The sequence below is a fragment of the Stegostoma tigrinum genome, chromosome 5 (assembly GCF_030684315.1).
Source record: "Stegostoma tigrinum isolate sSteTig4 chromosome 5, sSteTig4.hap1, whole genome shotgun sequence".
Classification (NCBI taxonomy): domain Eukaryota; kingdom Metazoa; phylum Chordata; class Chondrichthyes; order Orectolobiformes; family Stegostomatidae; genus Stegostoma; species Stegostoma tigrinum.
The window spans coordinates 121,410,766-121,429,149 of NC_081358.1; the positions used below are offsets into that span (position 1 = coordinate 121,410,766).

Here is an 18,384-nt window from a genome sequence, read left to right on the forward strand (position 1 = left end):
ACTAAAATTACATTGTAAAAACACAGTGCTAATACAGTCACATCAAATCAAAAGAAAGAAATCATTTAGAGGCATAATCCTTGGAGGGGTACAGCACCATTTTTGCATTAAGAGGTTTTCTTCAGTGTAGTCTCAGTGAATACACATTCACATAATTATTATTTCATAATACAGTTAAATATTATGCATTGGAAGTTGTCAGGAAGCTCCTCTTTAATTTAGAGCAAAGTTCCATATCTTTAAAATGAACTTGAGTGAATTCAGAATGACCCTATACCCGAAGATAATTTGTGCAGAATTTCAGGATCACAGTTATACTGCAGAACAGCCTAATGTACATTAGTTTCTATGGTGATCCTGCTGCTGTCAGTGGCTACTCTTTTTATTCTTCTAAGGGATATAGGCATTACTTCATCATCCTTCATCAGTTGAAGGAGCAACACTCTGAAAGCTTGTAATTTTAAATAAACTTGTCGGGCCATAACCTGGTGTCATCTGACTTCTGACCTTGCCATAGAAATGACCGGCTGAATGAGCAATTTTTGAGAGCACCAAGAAGTCAATCTTACTGAAGTTTGTTACCACAGTAAGAATGTCAGATTTTTATTGTGAAATTTGTGAACAAGTGAGTTTTATGACTATGTATAACAGTTTTATTATCACCTCTATTCAAACTAACTTTCAAGTCAAGATTTGTAAACTGAACTTAAATAACAGCTAAGATGTTGGAATCTGACTGAGTGTTTCAAGAGCATCATTCTGGGCCTCAGGATTACTTATTCAGTGATATGACCATTTTGGCACCACCTCCCCATTCCTTTGGAACTCACTTACATACATTGGAAAACTAGTGTGAAACAAGTGCATACGCCATCCCAAAAAGAATAATGGACAGTGGGACTGCTGTCTTCTGCCACTGGTCCTCATTCATCTGACTCCCCAAAGCCGATCCACCAACTAAAGGTACGAATCAGGAGTGTGATGAAATACTCCTCATTTCCTTGGATGAGCACAGCTCTAACACTCAAGAATCTTGATACCATCCAGAAGAAAGCAGCACTTGACCTTGGCATCACATCTGCAATAGTCATTCCTTTCATCGCTAATGCTCAGTAGCAGCACTATGTATCATCTGCAAGAAATATTCCAGAAACTTGCCAAGGCTCATAGATAGCACCTTCCAAGTCCATGCCCACGGGTACTGACATGGTGGGGCCTGTCCACTGCCATCTAAAAGGACAAGGGCAGCAGACACATGGGAACCACCCACAAGTTCCCTTCCAAGCCTCTCTCAATCCTGAATTATGAATATATTACACCATTCCTCACAGCTCTGTGGTGTGCCTGCACCAAATGAACTGCAGTGGTTCAAGAGGGGAACTCATCACCATTTTCTCAACTGCAACTAAGGTTGGCTAACAAATGCCGGCCAGCCAGAGAAGCCCACATCACCCAAATGATTTTTTTCAAATTATCTGTACTAATACCTCTGCTGCTTCACTTCCATCCTTGTGGTTTGCCTATTTGGAAAGACATTCCAGCTTCTAAGTCTCTCTGAATGGACGGGAGAAGGTTCAAAAGATGTGGATGCATGCACAATAACAAAGTATAGTAGACTTAACAAATAGCAAACTGGAAAATATATCAAAAATAAAATGGCTTTGAAACCTAAAATCTAACTAGCATCAAATGGCTTCGGATGATGTTCTGCCTAAATTCATTGGATTTGATCCATGCCTATGTAATACAAGTGTGAAAGAACTGCAACATTTTTGACAAACGTGTACTGGAAGGATATAAGGGGTTCAATTAGCTCAGTTGGTTGGACAGCTGGTTTGCAATGTAAAGCAGTGTCGACAGTGTGGGTTCAATTTCCACACTGGCTGAGGTTACGACGAAGGACTCTTCTTCTCAATCTCTCCCCTCAACCAAGACCCTCAGATTAAACTAATGCCAGTCATCTCTCTCTAAGGAGAGCAGCCCTATGGTGTGGTAAGTCTGTGGTGACCATATGTTTACCTTTTTGGAAGGGCCATTAATGGCTGAGTAAATTTGCAGGCCCCAGAGTGGGCTACAATTTTAGACTTCTTTTTAAATTTTCAAGTAATTCATGGCCTTCCACAGCGACTTTATCATATGATTCTGGAGTGAAGGGCATTCACAGTGTTAGTTGTGGCTTTGATAAGATTCAAGTGTTACATCTTCCAAAGTACTGCGCAACAACTCAATTTTTAACCAAGCAAACATCTAATTGTACTTGCAGCTTGTTCCTTAGCTACCAAACTGTAAACAAAACAGGTCTCTGATGAAGGGTCTAGGCCTGAAATGTCAGCTTTTGTGCTCCTGAGATGCTGCTTGGCCTGCTGTGTTCATCCAGCTTCACACTTTATTATCTTGGACTCTCCAGCATCTGCAGTTCCCATTATCACAGGTCTTTATAATTCATTCATGACTTGCAGTTCAAGACCTCTCATTTACTCTTATAGCCAATGCCTGGAGCTCTTGGCCTTGAGTTACTCGATTGCTCACTCTCAATCTATATTATCAACTAGCATTTAATCACACTATAATATTCATGATCAATTAAATCAAACATTTGATGCTTAATTCTAATCCAAACTCAATCACCTTAGTTGCACAGCAATGGTTTCCCCATCAACAACAAATTTAAAATTTTCCTATCTCAATGACAAATCAATCCGACCTATAAAAAGCAAGAAATACCAAACGTTGGATTATGCTGAGATATTATAAAGCCAACTTTCATTAATATAAGGGTGAAAAATAATATAAATTATTGTATAAAATTTTATACGAAGATTAACAATCAGTTGCAAAGAGCACATAATCGATCTGTATGCCTTCACAGATTCCCGAAGTGATGGAGCTGATGAAGTCTAAATTTGGAAAACGTGATCTTGTTCACTTTAACAGGAAGAATAGAAAAGCAACATATTACTTGAAAGAAGCGATTGCAGACCTGGGTGTCCTGATAGATAAATTACAAAAAGGTTAACCTGCAATTTCAGCAAGTGATTATGAAGGGAAATAAACTTGTCTTTTATTGCAAGGAAACAGAATGTTAAAAACAGGAATATTTTTGCTGCAGTTACCTAGCATTGGCAAGACTGCATTTGCAGTATGAATTATTTTGGTCTCCTTGTTTAAAGATTACAAGTCATTGAAAACAGTTCACAGAGGATTTATTTGACTGATTCCTGGGGTGTTGGTACTGGTTTTGTTCGGTTGGGATGGGGGTAACAGAGAGAGACAGAGAATACATCAAATAAGGAGATTCCCAGGCGTACAAAATTCATCCAGTTACTCCCCTGTGTTACTACAGAAGGCTTCTGGAGTGACTCAAAGGGTTGTACTCTCATGTGAGTCACATGGCTGCAGGTTTAAGGTTAAGGAATAAAGGAGACTGGTACTGTACTGCGCACTGGGGTGCTGTAATGGAGCTCTCCCTCTACGGCCATCTTAATATTTCTGAAACAACAGTATTTAACAGATTTTCACCATGCTGTTTGTGGAGCCTTACTGCATGTTAATCGACCACATTTCCAATACTGCAATAGGGGCTGTGTTTCATGAGTATTTCATTGGCTGTAAAGTATTTTCAGGCACCTTGAAACCATGAGCAGACCATATAAATGTAAATCTTTATTTTTCTTCTGAAAATGTTGTCAATTCTAAGTTTAACACCAGTATGCCATGAGCAGGTAACATACAACCGACAACAAAGACAAGCCATCACCTTCAGGAGAGCCAGGGCAAAAGAGCCAACATGACTAAAATCATTGCTTCACAAATGGCTACCACTGATAACCATCCATAATTAGATTTTATAATCATAATTAGATTCATTGAACCACTACAAGGAGTGTAGATCCACAGTGCTGTTAGGGAACGAGTTACAGGGTGATTTGTCCAGAAGCAATGAAGGAACAGTGAGATAGTTCCAAATCAGGATGGTGTCTGGCTTAGAAGGGAAATTGTAGCTGGTGGTATTACAATGTATCCCTTCTCACAGAATCATAGAATTCCTACAGTGTGTAAGCAGGTCAATCGACCCAACAAGTCCACACTGCCCCTCCAAACAGCATCCCACCGAGACCCATTCCCCCTACCCGTTCTCTGTATTTCCCGCGGCTAGTTCTTGTAATTTACTCACCCCTGGACACTGTGGGCAATTTAGCATGGCCAATCCACCAAGACTGCGCATGTTTGGACTGTGGGAGGAAACCAGAGTACCCAACGGAAACCCCCACAGGCACAAGGAGAATGTGCAAACTCCACACAGACAGTTGCCCAGGTTGGAATAGAAGCCGAGTCCTTGGCACTGTAAGGCAGCAGTGCTAACCAGTGATCCACCGTGCTGCCCTTCTAGGACACAGTGGTTGGGGGTCTCTCTTACTATCTTATCTCACAAAGTGCCTCCATCAAAAAATGTCAGCACTCCTGCTGTTTCTAATTGATATGTTTTAATTGATATCTTTTCTTCATCTCCAACGTCAACTGTCAGCTGCTTAGGCCCTAATCTCTGGAATTACATCCTTAAACCTCTCCCTTGTCCCTCTGTTTTTCAGCATCTGTCACTATTATCACTTTAAAGGATTCAGCATGCAATTTTGTTGTGCAACATTGCCGGTATAAAACAGATAATTTTGGGCCAAACAATTTAATTTCTGCAATGAGGAAGTTTGCACAGGTGAGCCTCTTGCGTACTGTGATCAACTGCACTCATCCAGGCAAGCAGGCAGTATTTCATCACTGTCTCGTACTTTGTAGATGGTAGACAGGAAAGGAGATTCAGGAAGCATTTACAGTAGATCAATTCACTGATGCAAGTATCAATGGCAAAATCAAATTTATTGTCCATCCCTACCTGCCCTTGTGAAGTGGCGGTGGTGGTGAGCTGCTTTCTTGAAAGCAACTGAATAGATTGCTATCAGAGATAATGGGAACTACAGATGCTGGAGAATCCAAGATAACCAAGTGTGAAGCTGGATGAACACAGTTAGGCCTGCTGTGTTCATCCAGCTTCACACTTGGTTATCTTGAATAGATTGCTAGGTCTTTTCAGGGACACTGAACATTCAATTACTTTGCTGTGTGTGTAAAGTCACAAATAGGCAGATTTCCTCCACAAAACAGCATTTGTAAACCTTTTATGTGACAATGTAGTAGTTTCATGTTTGCCATTATTGAAACTAGCTCTTTATTCAGATTAACTTGTTCATCAAATTTAACTTCCCAATTGCAATAGAAGGATTTGAACTAACGTTTCCCGATCATCAGTTGGAATAATTAAATACCATGTAATTTGCTCACTTTAGCATAACCAGCCGTTGCCCTGTTGCACTGCCACAGTATGAATAAAGCTGATTCAGTTAAGATTCCAGTCAATGGATTTCCAGTCACTAGAATTTTGAAATCACCAGGAAATGCCACTGAGTGTAACTGGGAGAGGGCTATACTATCTTTTATTGCAAACAACTATTGTGTGGTATTAACATGACTTGCAATCTAGCCCAAGCCTCAATGAAGTCCAAGCATTGCTGGATATGAATATGGACTGCCTCACTTTCTAATGAGCTGCAAATTAAACTGAACACCACAACCAACAGGAAGCTTCTTCACTGCTGACCTTCTGATGGAGGAAAGGTCATTCATGAAGCAACTATTGTCAGTTGGGATCAGGACACAACACTGAAGAATTCCCGCAACGATATTACTGCAGCTTCAAAACCACGGGAGAGCAAAGTTTAACATGTCACAATGGTCTTGTCATTTCCAGCGTAATTACCCTGTGAACAACATGCTCAATGTTAATTACTGTTAGTTCTGAGGAAGGGTCACCAGATCCGAAATGTTAACTCTGATGTTTTTCTTCACAGATGTTGCCAGGCCTGCTGAGCTTTTCTAGCAAGGTGTGGAGCTGGATGAACACAGCAGGCTAGACAGCATCAGAAGAGCAGGAAAGCTGACATTTCAGGTCCGGATCCTTCTTCAGAAATGGGGGCGTGGAAGGGGCCTCTGAAATAAATAGAGAGAGGGGGAGGCGATGATAGAAGATGGCTAGTGGAGCAGTTGAGTGGAGAGAAGACAGACAGGTCAAGGGTGCTGAACAGACTGTTTAGATATTATCCTACAGACAAAACTAGGAAATCGAATGAACAACACTGAGTTAAAGAGGCAATGTAAAACATCAAGAATTGGCTACAGAGATGCTCTCTGATGAAGGGTCTAGGCCCGAAACATCAGCTTTTGTGCTCCTAAGATGCTGCTTGGCCTGCTGTGTTCATCCAGCTTCACACTTCGTTATCAAGAATTGGCTACAAACTATTTTCAATAGCAAAAGGGTCCATAGCCAGGAGACAGAGTTAAGGTCATTGGCAAAAGAGACAAAACTGGGACAAAGTTTTTGTTTCCCCAATGAGAAGATGTATGATGATTTGAAATCACTTGAAAGGGCAACAGAGACAGTTTCAATTGTAACTTTCAAAAGAGAGGTGGACACATATTTGAAGAGGAAAAAGGAGAAGAGGCCTGAGGGGGACCAAGGGAAGAGTTCCCTAACACCTGGGGCTGACAGCAGGATGCTGCCCCCACCCCCATTCCAACCACCTCTTTAACAAGACAGAAACATTCCACAATGACAGCCTGTTTGTCTTCTGGTGTCAGCAAACCATCCCCAATTGTCACAGTTGTACACTTGCTTAATCTAACTAACCAATGCATCATCTCTAAACTGCTGCTTCTTAATAAACTATCAGAAAATCACAAGAAATCGACTGCCTATATTAGGTAACTGATTACAAACCCCAAAAAAATCAATTTTGAAATGAAAGGTCATCAACTTGAAACTGTTTTTCTCTCTTCTGCTGCGTGGTCCTCACATTTTCTGCCTTTAAAATTCTTTCCAGAATGCACAGTATGTAGCTTTGATGCCGGTTTGGTAATACCTGTGGCCTGCATTCGAAATGTGGGAGCATACATGCTATACCTTGAACATAATCCAAACTGGTACTCCAGTAAACATTTGACTGATCTTTGTGCTGAAGATGCATTTTTTCAGAAGAAATTGAGGTTTAAACCAAGATTATGTCTAGTTTCCCTGGAAGTGTTATACAAACACACAAAAATGACTCAAGATGACTAGTCAGTCAACTCAGACCATCCGTGTCATGATACATTTGAACATTTGGATCCCTAGTGCATCCTAGCAACAACAGCCATGTAAACTCTGTGAAGGACAAACAAAACAGACAACAAGTTATATAAAAACGTACAGAAAATAAATGAGCATAAATAGCTTTCAAACTGCCAAAATGATCATATCCGAGTGCGGGCATTCCTCTCTGCCCAGAAACTTCCCGATGTTCGGTACAAGTTTTTGGATTGTGTGATTAATACAACCATTTAATGAAGAGCTGAATGAATTCTTAACTATAGTTTATATCACTGTGTACAAAAGATAGGCGAGATGTTGGATGGTGTAGCACAGAATAACTCTTTAAGCATAATCAAGTTCTATACTTAGACAGTTTAAACGCATGGCCCATCACTTAGCCTAACTCATTTAGTGCAAAAAGCTTATGCACACAGTCTAATCCTTCCATAATTTTAAATACTTCAATTAAATACAGCAGAACATTTTTTAACAACAAAGCCCCCCGCAAGTCAACAAGTGTCTAAGTGTGCAGACAATCGGTGTCACCACAGTCCTGCACTACGGAGAGACCTGGAGTGTGCATCAGCAAAACTTCAGGGTACAAGAGAAATTCCATCTGAAATAGCTCTGCCACATTACAGCAGAAGAAATAGGACTGCAGTAGGTCATTCGGCCCCTCAAGTCTACCCCAATATTCAACAAGATCGTTACTAATCTGAGTTGACTTACTAAGAGGCAAATGTAATTCCTCTCTTCAAGAAAGGAAATAGGGAAATCCCCGGCAATTATAGACCGGTAAGTCTCACGTCTGTCGTCTGCAAGGTGTTAGAAAGGATTCTGAGGGATAAGATTTATGACCATCTGGAAGAGCATGGCTTGATCAAATACAGTCAACACGACTTTGTGAGGGGTAGGTCATGCCTTACAAACCTTATCGAGTTTTTTGAGGATGTGACTAGAAAGGTTGATGAGGGTCGAGCTGTGGATGTGGTGTATATGGACTTCAGTAAGGCATTTGATAAGGTTCCCCATGGAAGGCTCATTCAGAAGGTCAGGAGGAATGGGATACAGGGGAACTTAGCTGCTTGGATACAGAATTGGCTGGCCAACAGAAGACAGCGAGTGGTAGTAGAAGGAAAATATTCTGCCTGGAAGTCAGTGGTGAGTGGGGTTCCACAGGGCTCTGTCCTTGGGCCTCTACTGTTTGTCATTTTTATTAATGACTTGGACGAGGGAATTGAAGGATGGGTCAGCAAGTTTGCAGACGACACAAAGGTCGGAGGTGTCGTTGACAGTGTAGAGGGCTGTTGTAGGCTGCAGCGGGACATTGACAGGATGCAGAGATGGGCTGAGAGGTGGCAGATGGAGTTCAACCTGGATAAATGCGAGGTGATGCATTTTGGAAGGTCGAATTTAAAAGCTGAGTACAGGATTAAGGATAGGATTCTTGGCAGCGTGGAGGAACAGAGGGATCTTGGTGTGCAGATACATAGATCCCTTAAAATGGCCACCCAAGTGGACAGGGTTGTTAAGAAAGCATATGGTGTTTTGGCTTTCATTAACAGGGGGATTGAGTTTAAGAGTCGTGAGATCTTGTTGCAGCTCTATAAAACTTTGGTTAGACCGCACTTGGAATACTGCGTCCAGTTCTGGGCGCCCTATTATAGGAAAGATGTGGATGCTTTGGAGAGGGTTCAGAGGAGGTTTACCAGGATGCTGCCTGGACTGGAGGGCTTATCTTATGAAGAGAGGTTGACTGAGCTCGGTCTCTTTTCATTGGAGAAAAGGAGGAGGAGAGGTGACCTAATTGAGGTATACAAGATAATGAGAGGCATGGATAGAGTTGATAGCCAGAGACTATTTCCCAGGGCAGAAATGGCTAGCACGAGGGGTCATAGTTTTAAGCAGGTTGGTGGAAAGTATAGAGGGGATGTCAGAGGCAGGTTCTTTACGCAGAGAGTTGTGAGAGCATGGAATGCGTTGCCAGCAGCAGTTGTGGAAGCAAGGTCATTGGGGTCATTTAAGAGACTGCTGGACATGCATATGGTCACAGAAATTTGAGGGTGCATACATGAGGATCAATGGTCGGCACAACATTGTGGGCTGAAGGGCCTGTTCTGTGCTGTACTGTTCTATGTTCTATGTTCTATGTTCTAATCTGCCTCAACTCCTCTTCCATGACAATTTACAAACTGAACTGCTTGAAATTTCAAAAATTTATCTACTTCATCTTTAAATACCTTCAATGAAGAAGTCTTCACCACTCCCAAGGGTAAAGAATTCCAGATACCCTCAAAGAGGAAATTCCTTCTCATTTCACTTTTAAATGAGTGCCCTCTCATTCTGTAACTATGGCCTTTACTTCAAAATTCTCCCACTGGTGGAAACATCTTCTCAATATCAACCCTGTCAAGGTCCCTAAGATTCTCATTCTTGTGAACTCGAATGAAGAAAGATCTAACCTGTTTACCTATTCTTGATAAAGTAATCCTTTAAACCAAGGAAATCAGCCTGGCAAATCTTTTTTGCAATGCTAGAACATCATTTATTAAACACAGGGATTCAAAACTGTACACGTACTCCAGGGCTGGCCTCACCAATACCCTGTGCAGTTGTAAACTGGTTCCTCTATTTTATACTCCTACCCCTAACAATAAAGATCAATATTCCCTCTCTCTGATGAAGGGTCTAGACCCGAAACGTCAGCTTTTGCGCTCCTAAGATGCTGCTGGGCCTGCTGTGTTCATCCAGCTTCACACTTTGTTATCTTGGATTCTCCAGCATCTGCAGTTCCCATTATCCAAGATCAATATTCCATCTGCCTTCTTAATTACTGATGCACCTGCATGCTAATTTTTTTGTGTTTCATGCACAAGAGCACCCAGATCCCTCTGTGATGCACTTTTGTTTGGCATTGCACTTTCTTAGATTAAACTCCACCAACTAAGCTTTTTCCCACTCACTCAATCTACGAAAAGAGCTACGAGAGGAAGTGGCAGAGGGGAGAACAATTACGACATTTAACAGACATATGGACAGGTACATAGATAGGAAAGGTTCCAAGCGATATAGGCCAAATGGTTTAGGAAACCTGGTCAACATGGATGATTTGGACCAAAGGGTCCATTTCTGCGTTGTATGACTCCATGACTTTATGACTCCACCTATATCACCTTGCGGATTCCTTATATTCTCATCACAACATACCCTCCTACCTATTTTTGGATCATCGGCAATTTACATGCATCACACTTTGCCCCTGCCCCCAAGTCATTAATATAGGTAGCAAATAGTTGAAGCTCCAGGACCAATCCTTGAGACTTTATGTCTCTCGAACCTGAAAAAAGCACTAATTCTAAATCTGTTTTCTGTGAGTTAACAAGTTCCCCATCCATGCAAATACATTACCTCCAAAACTGAAATCGTATCTTATGCAATAATCTTTCATATGATACCTTATCAAAAGCTCTGTAGAAATCCAAACATTCCACATATTTCAGTTCCACTTTATCAGTTCTGCTTATGATATCCTCTAATAACTAGCAAATTTGTCAAACGCAACTACACCCTCACAAAACGACGTTGACTATTTGATTGCACTGAGCTTCACGAAATGTTCTGCTATTTCTTCCTTAATCATGATCTCTAGCATTTTTCCAATGACTGATGTTAGGCTAAGAGGCTTATAACTTCCTGCTTTCTGTCTCCCTCCCTTCTTGAACAGGGAATTACATTATCACTTTCCGACCGGCTGAAACCCGTCCAGAATCAAGCAAACTTTGAAACATTTCAACCAAAGCTTCTGATTCCTTGGATGCAGGTAACAGGTTCTGGGGACTTGTCTGCCTTTAGTCTAAATAATTTGTCAAATACTTTGTCCCTCATGACATAGAGTGTAACAAGATCTTTTTTTCCCCATTAGCACCCTGTTTATCAGTTATCTTTGGATGTTTATAATGTCCTCTACAATGAAGACTGATGCAAAATGTTGGTTTTAATTAATTACCACTTCCCTTTTCATTGTTTCATTTGTTCATGGAATGTAAGTGTCACTATTGTTCAGCATTCTTAACTGCCTTGGCAAAAGCGATGGTGGGTCAACTTTCTAAACCACAGTCCTTGGACACCAATAAATCTTGTTAGGAAGCGAGCTCCAGAATTTTGACCCAGTGACAGTGAATGAAGAGCGATATAGTTCCAAGTCCAAGAAATGTCCTTACTCAGACTGGCTAGTCTGTGGAATTTTCTGCCACGGAACTGCATGTTTTCAGGGAGGAATTGAACATAAATGTTTGGGCTAAAGGTATCAAAGGGTAAGAGAAGAAAGTGGGAATAGTGGAATGATCAGTCATAAGTGTTTTGGAATATTGGAAGCAGGCATGAAGGGCCAAATAGACTACAGCTTTCATTCCTATTTTCTATATTTAAGTCAGGATGGTCTGTAGTTTGAAGGGAACCAGAAGATGATGGCGTTGGCATGCATCTGCTGCCCTTGTCCTTCTGGATAGTAGGTTTGGAAGATACTATTGTAGTAGCCTCAGTACGTTATTACTGTGCATCTTGTAGATGCTACACATTGCTATGATTAGGCATTGGTGGTGGAAAGACTGAAGTTGAATGGGTTGGTCATCAAGTGGGCTGCTTTGTCCTGGATACTGTGAAGCTTCAGTGGTGCTTTGACTACATTCTTTCAGGAAAGCGGAGCATATTCAATTGCACCCCTGAGTTGTGCCTTGTAGATGGTGGGTAGGTACTGGGGAGGCAGGAGACTGGCCACAGAATTCCCAATCACTGACCCGCCAATTAATGTGATTATACAGCTGATTGAGTTCAAATTCAAGTGAAAGGTAACCCATTGTATGTTGATTGTGGGGGATTCAGCAATGATATTCAATGGCATGTTCAAAGAGTGATGGTTAGATTTGGAATTTTTTAAAATCATCACCAACTGGTACTTGTGTGATGGAAATGATATTTGCCACTTATCAGACCAAGCCTGGAGGTTATCCAGGAATTAGACTGCTTCAAGATCTAAGCAGTCACAAATAGTGCTGAGCATTTATGTAATCATCAGCAAACATCCCCACTTCTGATCTTATGATGGAGGGAAGATCATTGATGTAACAGCTGAAGATGGTTGGGGTGAGGACACTAATCTGAGAGACTCCTGCAGAGATGTCCTGGAGCTAAACCCATTGACCTACAACAACCACAAGAATTTTCCTTTGTGCCAGGTATGATACCAACCAGCAGGATTTCCAAAGATTTCTATTAGGTCCAGATTTGAGGGTCGTTGATGCTAAACTCAGTCAAATACTGCCTTGACGTCACTTTCACCTCATTGACTAACAGCTTTCCATGACAATAAATATTAGTAATTTCCCACCCTGGCTATTTAAATACTTTTTGCAACCTGACTCAAATCCAGACTAGTACTAAACTCTCGATAAGTTAGTATCTGATCAAACAGACCAAACCATTGGTAGACACTTCTTCAGAGAGGTTGGCCATTCATAAGATTATAAACATAGTGACAAATCTGGTTACTCAATTCAAAATGCAATCCCTTTTCAAGGTCTTTTAAAGGCTGTAACTAACTATTGAGGGAAGAATGAATTGACAGACATAACGTCAAACTCTCAAGTCTTGTAGTTTCAACAGGCTCCAGTCATGGCATTCAAAATAATGAAGAGTGTTCTTGAGTATGTACAGAGAAACTGTTTCCATTGACAGAAGGGTCAGTACCAAAGGATACAAACTTAAGATAACTGGTAAAATGACTAGGATTCATAGGAATTCATAGGATCCCAGGAACAGGAATAAGCCGTTCAGCCCCTTAAGCCTGTTCCACCATTCAATAAGATAATGGCCTAACTCCACATATGTGTCTTTGGTCCATATTTCTCAATACTTCTACTTAACCAAAAATTATCTATCTTTTATTTGAAATTAACAACTGATCCAGCATCCACTGCCATTTGTGGAAGAGAGTTTCAAATGTCTACCACCCTTTCTTACAGAAGTGTTTCCTAACATCTCTCCTAAATGGTCCTGATTGTCAGACTATGACTTGGGAGATGAAAAGATCTCTTTTCATGCAGGGAACTACAATGATCTGAAAAGTGCTTGCTGAAACAGTGTGGTAGCAAATGTAACAGGGATCTTTAGAGGAAGCAGTACCTGGATTGCGAATGGGTTCCGTTTTTGCGTGCATTTGCAAATTGATTTGTATGAAAGTTGGATCACAATACAGGACAATACAAAGCAGAAATTTCTAAGTATGGCAATGTTCTTATGTTGAGCCTTTAAAGTCACGACACTGTCTGGGATCATAAAAGTTCAAGTGTTCATTAGTCAGACGTTCGTAAATCCAGGTCCCCCTTTAGGTAAATACATGAAGAGGAAAAGAAAATATGGAACCCTGGGGGAAAAGCAGGGAAATGAAACTAATTGGATAAGTATTCTAAAATGCTAGGACCTACACAATGGTCTGAATTGTAACCTACCCTACACGCTTACACATATCCTTGCTGTATGATTGGACGATTCACCAATATTATCCCCCAAAACCTTCATTTTAAATTGAATAAAAATAGGAATAAGAATATGTGGAATGCCACATCTCATGTGCTCCAATGAACAGAAGCCTTTGGAGCTTTAACATTTTACACCAAGTATGTAGGATAAGACCATTACATATAGGAACCGAGGTAGGCCATACAGCCTATCAAGTCTGCTCTGTCAGTCAATAAGATCATGGCTAATCTACTAATCCTCAACTCCACTTTCACCCCTTTTCCCCATTACTCTAGATTCCCTACTGATTAAAAATGTCAATCTTAGCCTTGAATATATTTAATGACCCAACCTCTACAGGCTTCTGTGTTAACAGAATTTCACGAATTCACAACTCTTTTGCAGAAGAAATTCTTCTGTCTTAAATTGCAACCCCTTGTTCTGAGACAAGCCTTCTGATCCTCAGTGGTCCCACAAGGAGAATCAACTTTTCCACGTCTACCTTGTCAAGTCCCCTAAGAATCGTGTATGTTTCAATAAGGTCACTTCTTATTCTTCTATAATTCAATGAGTACAGGCCCAATCTACTCAATCTCTCCATACTTGGCACTGGTCTCGTGAACCTGGTCAGTTTCAGTACTGCATTTTGTTCTGAAGATGATTTAACAATCAATTACTCAATGCAAGTAAATATCAGCAGTTTCAAAATGGACACACTTACAATGAGCAATGAGCTCGAAAGTTGGTGTAAATTTCAAGCAACTGTTAGCATCTGGCAACAAATTTGACTTCCCACATTTTGTTTAGATTGTATCAGCAATACTAGTGTTAACTTCACAACTATGCACAGTTTAGAAAAATTAATTTGTTAAGTGACACAGATCCTAAGTAAGTTATGGAAGCAATGACACCAACAACTTTTTAGTGAACCCTGTAGTCATCATGCGTGACAGTTTCTCCACCCAACAACTTCACAGAACAAACAAACATATTCACAGCAACAAATGCTAGGAGGAGACGCTTTACGCTCCTGAGGAAGCAGTCAACCCAATAGACTCCAAACCAGTGGGGGGTAACATGATCACTTTCCACAAAGTGTCATCTTGCATGTCAAACCTCCCAGCATGACTAAACTGCAAACAGACTGCAATGAGTGCCAATGCTTTCAAAATCTCCTCACAAACCCTACCCTCACTGGGTGGTTCAGCAGTGCTGAAGAAGACTATGAACTTTTTTCTGGCATGGCCCATAATACAGGAAATGGAAGAATAAGTGAGAATTGAATTCAAAAAGCATGTGATAAGGAAGGTGTTAACAGTGGAGTTGGCTGTCACCAATGAATTCTTCCAGCAGTCAGACGTATAAATCAGCAATATAATCCAATCATGTGGTTACTGACAGAGCTGAGCCCCTCTGTAGCCCGTACCTTTAGGCCTGTTTTTCATCAAGCAGGTGACAGGTCTAGACCTTTGACATAATAATAAATTGGAATTAAAGTTGCCTTACTTTATCAGTGAGAGGGAACACCAAAAGATTACTGAAGCTGCTTTTGCATTGCCTCAGTGTTACTGCCTCCCACTCTGGGGCACTGTTCATTTAGGGGATCTTCCCGACTACAATCCTTTGGAACTATTCTTTCGAGGCAGGAACCAGTGATACACAAAAGCAGTACACAGTCCCTTGCAGCCAAAGAGACAAAGTAAGTTTTTAATTTCGGGCTGAAAGCTGATAAACCAAGAAACAAAATTTGCATCAAATGCAATCTCTTGGTAGTGTGTCACACATATAAAATCATTGTCCACATCAGCTGCTTCCTTTGAAAGGAAGGCAAAACAAAAATAAGAAAATTCCGTACAGTTAACAGCAATATTTTGGCATCCTATCTCGCTCTATGGAAGCAATAACTTATATTTAGTGTATATGCCCATAGAAAAGTTTAATTATCGAGAGCAGTCTTGCTTCAGGTGAGAAAATAAGGTTTGATTTTCAAACAAGCAATATTTCTGAACATTTACAAGCAACCTCGATTTGGGTCCACACTGATCTTATGCATGAATTAGCTGGTCTGGGATTCTCTCACTGATTAATCAACAATCCTTGACCTCTAACTGTCACACAAATGGAATAATGACAAAATCCAATCTGCTATCACTAGATCAGTTGCCCTGTTAAGTTCTGAATGCAGACGCTCAGGGTAGGGGATCAAATCAGCACACCATTCAGTCACTAATGTTCCTTCTCAAAGAGAGCTGTGATTTGAACTGTCCAGAGACAGAAGTGCAGAATTAGTTGTAGTAGCACCAGCTGGATAAGCAGATGGCCACGGTTTTCCCACACCATGTACCCTAATTGTCACCGTTCATGATGTATGCAAAGAAAATTTTAGGAGGGGTGCATGGACTTTGATCCCTAACTTGAAAGTCAAAATTATGGATCCTCTTTTACACCAGATCAACTTTTGCCATCAGGGCTATACAGGAGTATTATGAAGCAAAATTGTACACTTTGGTTGTTTGCAATTACGGGCAGACAACTAAAAGCTTGGCCGAAGAGCTTGATACAAGTCTTAAAGGAGGAAAGTGAGAAGGAGAGACAAAGAGGTCTGGGGATCAAATTACAAATCCTAGCACACTGGTGGCTGTGCCTTGGCTGCTTATGGAGGAGTGATTGACATCCAGGATGCATAACAGGCTAGAATTAAAGGGCCACAGATCCCTCAAAATGAGAGGCCGGAGAATATTACAGAGATGGGATACGGCAAGGCCACGAGTTAGTTGAAAATGATGGCAAACATTTTAAAATGGAGGCATCGCTAATTAACTAGCAGCTACTGATTTAAGGTGACTGCACTAATTTATTATTTGCACTTATTTAAAAGCTGGACATCAATTTAATTTGAAGGAAGTGACAAATATACAAATGGAGGATAATTTAAACCTGACAAGTCTATCACAGAAACGATCAGTTCAGAGGCAAAACTGGCTTTATTTCCCAGCAAATGTTAAACTCCAATGGAGTCAGAGACAAGTATGAACATTATGTAAAATATACATTCCACCCAGATCCGCCAGCACCCATATACTTAGCTTAAAACTGCCACGTATAGCGGACCAATCAATAAAGCCATAAACACGTTTGAAGTTTAAAGCTCAACCCTTCTTCATATTTAGGCCAAGCCTGGATTTGATTCAAATTTATATCTGCATCAAACTGCAAAGAGGTGGTTTATCTCAACTGTGCATTCTGGTAGAGATTCTCTAATCTCATTGCCCTCTAATAATTAAAATGGTTACCATGTATGAAAAAACGATCAGAAGGGAAGATCACAGGGTTTGACTCCAGTTTTTAAGAAGATCATAAAGAGCTCAATAATTTCTGTGTTCCTAGCTTTAATGTCTGTTTTTTGGTAGAGAGTTGTTAGGAGACCAACAGGTTATGATTAAAGTCACGGAATGATGACAAGATGAGATGAGTAATTCCAGTCTTGGATTCAAACCCCATTGCAAAATACTGTGAAAATGAATATACCTGCTAATTGATTAGCTAGTCAATCTGTGTTTTAATGTGGTACCACAAAACAACAACAATCTATCTATCCAATAGTATCAATACCGTAATTGAAAGGAAAAGCGTTGATAACTAAACTCCCTAAGTTTAAAATCAACTATTTAACAATGGGCTGTGAAGTAAAATAGCTCGTGACTTATCACTTTTCCGTCATCACCAAATTCTCTTTTTGCATTAAACAAGGTAGCTACTGAGAAGTTGCAAGCAAATCTGTGACATCCTTGTTGCAAATCAACAGCTACTGAATCAAATAAACCAATAAACAATTCATGATATTACAACAATTACAGGCCTAGATACCGGGATTACTTTATTATCTCAATGCCCAATGTCATATCTGGTTTCCAGCTAATTGAGCACCTGGTTTTCGCTGAACTTGTTCCATCATTAAGCGCCTGTGACCTTGTCTTGGTCAAAGTCGAAAAGAGCACAATGAGAATGCAAGAAGGAATTTCAAATGGATTAGAGGCTCAATAAATGCTAACAACTTCCTTACCCACCTTCAAAAACAGATAATGTTGATATCATTTGTCAGTTTATTGTTTGTATAACAAGTAAACAGCAATCTCTTTTCAACATTTAAGTATATTACACAAGCAACAAAACCGCTATTGCTGTACGCATCAAGTTTTTTTAATCCCTCCCTCAATCTTACAGTGTACAAGCTTGCAGCGTTTTCTATAAACACATTTTTGTGCGCTACTCCTGCACTGTTTATCGTTCTAGTTCAACATTGCTGTAACTCTCTCAATTCTTATAATTTAGTTACACTTGAACTGAAAGACCATTCGGGGGATTTCACAGAATGTATGCCTTTTGACTACATTGCATTAATTCATACAACTAAAAGGTCCTAAATTCCTCAGTAATTTTGATTTTATAACTATGTGCAAGTTCCTTTTTCAATATAGTTGGCTAATTCTTTCTTAAATAATAGTCCACCTTGATCTAATTCTGCAATTAAAATGTGGTTAAGGGAAGGCTTTCTTTGGTGGATATCCAATGTTAGTCTGACTTCTAAGTATAGGGTTTGAAGAGTCCAATATCTATTGCAGCAAAGTTGAACTCTCAACCCACAGAAGCATGAATCTCAAATTCCAGCTTCAAATGTCATTCACACCCAC

At 40.3% G+C, this 18,384-nt stretch overlaps 1 protein-coding gene across 2 annotated transcripts in view; it reads right to left on the reverse strand.

Moving 5' to 3' along the window:
* The window catches only part of LOC125451670 (intermembrane lipid transfer protein VPS13B-like), a 907,633-nt gene that overhangs the window by 495,029 nt on the left and 394,220 nt on the right, over nt 1–18,384 (reverse strand). The gene's annotated exons all lie outside the window — the stretch shown is intronic.